Here is an 8,438-nt window from a genome sequence, read left to right on the forward strand (position 1 = left end):
AAGAACTCTCCAAGACACACCATCATCAAAATGGCCAACTTAGGAATAAGAATGGAATATTAAATACTGCAAGAGAAAAAAATATGAGATCACATTTAGAGGCAAACCAATAAGGCTCATGTAGTACTTTTTTACCTCAGACTCTAAAAGCCAGGGTTTAGAATGAGACAATCCCAGCTCTGAAGGAAGCAATTACCAGTCAAGATTTCTATATCCAGAAAGGCTATCATTCAGATTCATAGTAGAAATTAAAACTGTCAAAGATAGATAAACAAAAAAATTCATATCCATTATAATGGCACTACAGCAGTAAGCACAGAGGAAACCTAAAAAATAGAACCCTAGAGCCCTCAAATAGATGAAGCTCACAAGAAATGCATGTAAGAAATGAAAATTAAGACTGAGTTAAACACATAAAACAAACCAAAGTGACAGAAAACATTAAACTCCTCTCCATAATAACTCTGAATATAAAGGTTCTCAACTCTCCAATTAAAATAGATTGGCAGAATAGATTCAAAACCAAGATTGAACAATTGGCTGTCTATAAGAAATACATCTAACAGACAAAGGCATCCACTGGAAGTAAAAGGATAGAAAAAGATATTTCATGCCAATGGAGTCAAGAAAACAAGTGGGGGAAAGCTATTATCATGTCCAAAAAAGCAGATTTTCAAGTCAAAATTAGTGAGAGGAGACAGGAATGTCACTACATACTGCTAAAGGGAACAATCCAAGAGGAACAATAGGAAATATTGGTGCCAAAATGTCAGTGCAACTAATTACATGAAACAAATACTTCTTAATATTCAGTCTCAGATAGACCCCAATTCAACAATACTCAACAATTTCAATACACCCCTGTCACCAACAGAGAAGCCATCTGCATACAAAATCAATAGAGATACTTCTAGTTGACTGTCCCTGAGTTCAAACACCTTTAACCCCCCAAAATTCCCACTATCAATACAATCAAATCTAGATTATGTGCCCATTGCAAAATATACTCTACCACAGTTGTCTTTATGTACTAACCATATACCATGAGATAAAATAAGGGCAATGTTGTATGTATTTATTTCATTCTTTACCATTCCACCATCAACACTATCAAATTCCAGAACAGTTGTCTCACTCGTAAAAGAAACTCACGATGCATTAGTCATCACACTGTCATCTACTCTCATCCCCCAGAAACAACTCATCTACCTTTCATCTCTGTGAATTTGTATATTTTGAACAGTACTTATAAATTAAATCACATAACATGTGTCTTTGTTTCACAGTATGTGAACAAAATAGGGGCTCAATAAATATTTGCTGAACCAAAGGAAGAGCACTAAAAAAGAAAGAATTCATGGTCTAGGAAAAGATCACAAAATTTTAGAGGTTGGAGGAAATTTAAATGTCATCGAGTCCAACTACCTAATTTTCCTCACCCCAAGGTGAGGAAATCTAGATCCATGAAAATCCTTGACTAACCCAGAGGCAGGCAGGCAGTCATTTAGTGACAGCAGTGAGACTTAAAAATACAAAAAGTCTGATTCAAAATGTAGGAACTTTACAAGACTGACTCCCCAAACTAAAAGTTCCCTTTTGATTTCACTTCACCTAATATGATGCAGTGACCAGCACCTCCCTAGGTGTTGAGCTTACTTACTTGCTTGTGTCTAAATGTGGTTTTGTCTTTTTCTGCTGTTTTAGAATGAGCTTGCTTCAAGAAAAAGACACAAATCATTTTCTCAAAATAACCAGCCCCTTTCAATCTCTAATATTCTGTTGCTACTGTGCTTTTCCCTTTGAGTAGGTGTTTTGTGGAAATAAAAAGCACAGTGAAGAAGGGGATTACTCTATGTTTTCTTGATTTACATCTAAAATTACCTCTGCAATTACATAGGGGAAGATGGTCTTTTTTAAAATTGTGGAAATGAGACAAGCATGGAAAATAATAAATCTTTATTCTTAACTCAAGCTATACACAGAAATTTGCTATTTAGGTTTATTCTACACCTATATTCAAAAACTAAGACAATCAAACTTCTAAAGGAAAACAATATTTTCCTGACATTGGGTTGGGATAGGTAAAGATTTGTTATTTCACACAATGCATTAAACCAAAGCAGAAAATTGATAAATCAGAGCTAACTAAAATCTTGAACATCTATCTCATTATCAAAGATATCATTAAGACTGTAAATACATCAGCTATCAACTAATACAGAATCTATATACAGAATATACAAAGAAACCTTATAAATCAATAAGTGAAAGACATTTCAATGTTAAAATGAGCACAAGACTTGAACAAGTATTTCAAAAAAGACATTCTAATGATCAACACACATTCCAAGTGGTATTCAGAACACTACCAAAAATCCATTTTAAAACCACAGAGGGATGTTCAGCAAAATGGTTAATACATTTAAATGGTCATTATCAACTGTTGCTGAAGATATGGTGAAACTGGAACTCTCATGCATATTATTTTTAATTCATAATATTTTATATTTTTATAAAACTATAACATGCACTGACCCCAAGATACTCAAGAAAAATTAGTTCACTGCCCATGAGTGACAAGAATATTCCTGGCAGCATTATTCCTGATAATTAAAAATTGGACAAAATAAAAAATCCATCAACAGAAAAACAAAACATTTTGTCATATAATCATACAATGGATCATTATCAGCAATAAAAAATAAACTACTAGTACACAGAACAACACAGATGAGTCTCGCAAACATGCTGAGAGAAAAAAGCTAGACATAGGGTTGGGGTGCGACTCACAGTTAGAGCACATGCTTAGCATGCACCACATGCACCAGGCCCTGTCTTCAAGCCCCACAAGACACACACAGACAGAGCACACAGAAGGACCTGTGCCCGGTGCTCCAGGACTGCGCTGCCCAGCCGGGCAGGGACTCCTGCAGAGGGGATCCGCGCTGTGGGGAGGGGAAGTGAGGAGCCCGCAGGCCCTGAGACCTTGCAGGCAGCAGCACAGCACAAACCCGGCCTTTGAGGAGCTGCCTCACGACACCGCATGTTAGGAGCCAGAACCCTACAAGGCTCCAGGCAAGGAAGGATGCAGAGAATGTGGCTTCTGCTCCTGGAGCCACCACGCCGGGGCGCATGGGCAGAAGTTCCTCCTCACTGCCTGGCCAGGCACATGCATGGTGCCGAGGCTTCTACCTCGAGAGACAGCGCGGGGAGGAGCTGGGAAGGAAGAGGTTGGCCAAGGTGGAGCAGGAGGGGGAGGTAGAAAGTCAGGCAGGTAGAGAGAGCAAGTCAAAGGAAGACAGTGAAGAGGACAGTGAGAAGGAAATGGAGGAGAAGCAAGAAAACCAGGCAGAGGAAGACAACCAGGAGAGGCTGAGGCCGCAGGAGAAACTGAGGCATAAAGCAAATTTGACCCAGAAATAGAAATTAAAGCAGAGATTGACCAAGAGAAAGTGTCCAGACCATGGGCTTGATTTGAGCGCCTTTTGCCAGTAAGAAAGGCAACTCATCTGTGTCCAGTTATCAGTATTCACCAGGACCACCAGCTCTCCACTCTAAATGAAGCCTTCCAAGAACTAAGAGTAAATGTTCAACATTGAGAACCCAGGTCTATGGGTCAGGACACCTGGTTTCAATTGAGATGACCTAGCAGTAACTACATGGATTTATCCTTCAAAGCTAGACTCTTCAACTTGGTAGCTGGTTTTATTCATCCTTTTTGGTTGAACAACCTTGAGAATCACATGAATGTATGAACTTTAATCTGAGAAATAAATACAGTACATACAAAATCTAGTATATAATTTCTGAAAGGTCACAAGCCTCTTGTCTCTGGATCCCAGGCAAAGCATTCCTAGAAAGTTTTTGACCCCACTTTGGCCACTCTCCAAAGCAATGCCATTGTTAAAACTAGTACGTTGAGTGAGAGTTCTTGGTAAGGGGATCTCTGCCTACTCAGAAACAGGAAACCATGATTTTGTCAACTGAATTCAAGCAGTGGTTTCTCTGCAAGGAAGACTCCCTAGGGTAGTGATTTTCATAATTACTCTGTGCTTTGGATTGCTGCTTTCTGGTTCATCGTGTGTGAAACTCGGTAGGAGAGTAGAGGGCAAGGGCCAAATGGAGGTAGAAATGAAGTTTCTCAGGTTCTCCGTCTGGGCATTTGCTTATCTTGGACCCTGCTGGTACCCTGAGAATGATGTTTGGCAAGTAGTAGAATTGAGTAAATCTTTGATGAAGGAATGAATTTGCAAATTTATTTGTATTGTGAATGCTTACAAGAAGCAAGAGAAACTCTTGTTGTTAATCAAGTTGAGAAGTTTGTGTGATCAACATTTAGTGATCAGAACATTAGTACATGTTGTCATAGTATGATGACTTGCTCCCTAAGCCTTATAGTTGCTGGCACTGGGATAACAAAAATTGTTTTGCTAATGGGAATTGCACCCAGGGGAGCTTTACCACTAAGCCACACCCACAATTATTTTTTATTTTTTATTTTGAGACAGAGCCCTGCCAAGTTGCTGAGAGTCTTGCTAAGTTGCTGAGGCAGGCCTCTAACTTGTGATCCTCCTGCCTAAGCCTCCCAAGTCTCTAGGATTGCAGGCATGTGCCATTGCACCTAGCTGGATAACATATATTTTGATAATGAAGATCCCTTGAATTAAGATTTTTCCTTTCTTATTCCTCTTATTATTGTAATTCACACATTCAGAAAGTGTGTAAAAGCATGCACAGTAACAATTATAGGGCAAATAGTGATATACCTCCACCCAGGTAAGAAGCAGAATATTACTAGCAATATTGACACCACTCATGTCCTTTTCCAGTTACAACCATCTCTGTCCCCCATAGGTACACATTATCCTGACTTTGGGGTAGTTTCCTTGCTTATTTTTATACTTACACCAGGTATGTATGCATTCCTAAATTTACTTGAACTTCACGCTATTGATATTGTTTTTTTATTATGCATTCTTTTGAGTTTTGCTTCTTTTTAAAATGTTTGTAATATTCACCCATTGAATGTGATTCATTTTCATTATGTATTGAAGTCCATTTTATGAATATGCCACAAGTTACTTATTGACTTATTGTCATAGCTGAACATTTTTGGAACTTTGGACTATTACAGTGTAGGTATAAAATTCTCATTTATGTGTCCTGGTATATGGTTACTTGTATTTTTTTAAATGGACTGTGAATCTAGGAGTGAAATTGCTGGGTCAGAGACTATGCCTATTTTTAGTAGTACTGCATGTTCCCAACTGTTTTCCAAAGTGGTTGTACCAATTTGCACCATCATGAAGTGTATGAATTTCCAGTGCTCTATATCTTTACCACCACTTGCTGTTATAAAGCTTTTATTTCTTTTCAATCTCAAGGGTATTTAATGAATGGAATCTTATTGTGGTTTTCATTTGCATTTCTCTGGTTACTTATGACTGAGTATCTTTTTTATTTCCTATTTTTGTGAAGTACCCAGTCAGGTCTTTTGCACATTTTCTATTAGATTGTGTATTTTTTTTCCTCATTAATTTACAGGAGTTTTCCACGTATTTGTTTTTGATTTCTTTGTGTTTTATATGGGTTTTCAATATCTTATCATTGGCATTTTTCTTTTTATAAAAAAAATTGATCCTTGGACGATGATTTTAGCATGCTGATTTATCAATTCTTTTTGTTTATGGTTTGAGCTTTTTTGACCTTATTCCACTTAGTGTCAATTTCTGTTAAGTAGAATTAGGGGTCAATTTCATTTTTTACCCATACAGATAAGCAGTTGCTGTAGTAGTATTTATTGAAAAGAACACCTTTGGCCAGGGATATTGGTGCATACATGTAATCCCAGTGACTTCCAAGGCTGAGGCAGGAGATTTGTAAGTTCAAGGCCAGGAAGGGCAATTTAGCTGAACCTTGTCTTAAAAAAAAAAAGCCCTCTATATACTGATCTGCTGTGCCATCTGTTATCTATGAAGTGTTTGTGAGGATGTTTCTTGACTCTCCTCTATACTTTTGTAGTATATTCCTTTGTAAACTAGATGTTTTCTCAGTTAACCATAGCTTTTAATATCTGGCAGAGCAGATCCTTATACTTTGTTCTTCTACAAGAGTATCTTAGCCAGCCTTATTCTTTATATTTTGTAAGTAGTACTCTAAAATTTTTTTTCAGGATTTTGGGGCTATATTTTGAATATTGGATTGAATTTATAAACCAATATGGGAAGAATTAATACCACTACAATAAGAAGCATTCTGATCCATTTCTTTAGGTTTTATTGCCTACAATAATATTTTATAATCTTTTTCCTGAAAGATTCTTTACATTATGAAGTTTATTTTTAGATACTTCATAATTTTATGGTATTGTAAAAATGTTTTTAATATTTGTTTTCTAATTATTTATAGGAATTTGATTAACTTTTTCCTAGTGGCTTTTATATTAAACTATTTGCTAAATTCTCTTACATATTCTAGTGATTTATTTGTAGAATTATTCTACACGTGTGATTATATTATCTGGGAAGATGGCCAATTTTTTTTCTTTCCAAACATAATATCTGATATTTGATTTTTCTTGCCTCACTGTTCTGGATAGGATCTTCAGTACAATGATGAATAGGTGTAATATTGGATATTTGGACCTTGTTCCTTAACTAGGGATGATTTAAATTTCACAAATAAAAGTGATATATTTTACAGTTTTTAATAAACACATTTCATCAGATCAACAAGCTTCTCTTTTAGTCTAAGTTTGCTAAGTTTTTCTTAGATATTGATTATCAAATGAGTTTTCTGCATTTGTTGGGATGATCATTTGAATTTATACTTTCACTATGTTGATGTGATGAATTATATTAATTGAGTTAAGTTTGTGGTTAACTTAAAATCAGTAATATGCTCACATATCTCTGAAGCCTCTGTCCTTTTGCTTTTCCCACCTGCTATTGGTAACCACTTTTATTAATTCTGCTTTTTCAAATAGAGGTGTGTACATATGTATATGACCTTATTTCTATCTCTTCATGTTAATATGTTTTATACTTAAATCAACCTTGCATTTCTTGGATAAGAAAAATTGGGGTATGTCTTAAAAGTGTTTGTACTTTACTACATATAAATTATACCTAAATTAATATATATATATATATATATATACATATATATAAATTGTTTCAACCTCTCACAGAGCCTTTGTATTATATCAATCAAATTTTATGATTTCAGAAATCAAAGTGGAGAAATTTTAAAGTTCTTTAACTCATTAAAAATAGCAATAACAAATTTATTATATTTATTTTTGTCTTTATGAAAAATAACTATTTTCTAAAACAAAAAATAGTGAAGATTTGCCTATTGATATTCTCTTTAGTGAGCAGAGTGACATTACATTTTTGCAAATTTCTTTAATGTCTCCCTAATAAAAAAGACAACTGGATTCTCAAACCTACTTTTGCATCTAATTTGTTAAAAACTCTCATGTCATGCAACCTTTGAAAACTCTAGTTTACAATTGTACAAGATAGCAAGTGGAAAGATGATAGCTTAGAATTATTAAGAAAATAGCTTAGACCTCAAAACCCTCTTAAATAAGAGAAAAGGGGGATTAATATTTGTTGAACACTTTCTACACAAAACTCTATGCTATGTGCTTTCCATATACTTCTTTGCATCTTGCAAGAGATGTTATTTGTTTCTTTCTATCATAATTGACTGAAGGAAATTAGAGAATCACAGAGCTGTTACATACAGCTAAGATCCAGGTCTTTCCTGTATGTTTCTGTTGACCTTGAGCAAATTACTTAATTTTTTTCACCTGTAAAGTGGGAGTAATTGGTTTTCATTGTCTCTAGGCTGATGAAATAATGGATATTAAAGCTTCTAAAAAACTTAAAATCTCTGTCAACCTTAACATCTGGCATCCTTTCATAATCATGTGGGTGGTATACGCCTAGAGGCAGTATGCAGAATGTTTAAGAGCACAGAACTAGAACTCAGTTGTTTGAATGTAGTTCTGGGCCTTGTCATTTATCAACTGGTGACTTTGTGTAAATTTCCTAATCTCTTTGTACTCAGCTATAAAATGTGAATGTTGCTGTATATACCTCCTAGAAGGATTATACCTGTAACATTCTTAGAACAGTGATAAGCATTTGTAAGCTCAATGTGTTGACTTCTAATGTTTTTATGTTTATTTCACTCACTTAAATGAAGAATTTGAAAGCTGGAAATATAGTTTATAGCTTAACAATTGAAACAAGAGTTTCTCAGAACAGGAGTAGTTCAGTGGAAATAACTATGATTCGGTTTCTATTTAGGGCTAAATAATTTACACAGATCCAAGATGGAATAAGATAACACTATTTAGCATTATTTTAGCAGTCATTCAGTATGCAGTTTCTGTGCACACAGTCTTGAGTACTTCCAACACACCCATG

General features: G+C 35.3%; 1 pseudogene; it reads left to right on the forward strand.

Moving 5' to 3' along the window:
* Nucleotides 1-2,819: 2,819 nt before the first annotated feature.
* LOC124974354 (tripartite motif-containing protein 44-like) lies at nucleotides 2,820-3,599 on the forward strand (annotated as a pseudogene).
* The last annotated feature ends 4,839 nt before the right edge of the window (nucleotides 3,600-8,438 follow it).

This window comes from Sciurus carolinensis, unplaced genomic scaffold (genome assembly GCF_902686445.1).
Source record: "Sciurus carolinensis unplaced genomic scaffold, mSciCar1.2, whole genome shotgun sequence".
Classification (NCBI taxonomy): domain Eukaryota; kingdom Metazoa; phylum Chordata; class Mammalia; order Rodentia; family Sciuridae; genus Sciurus; species Sciurus carolinensis.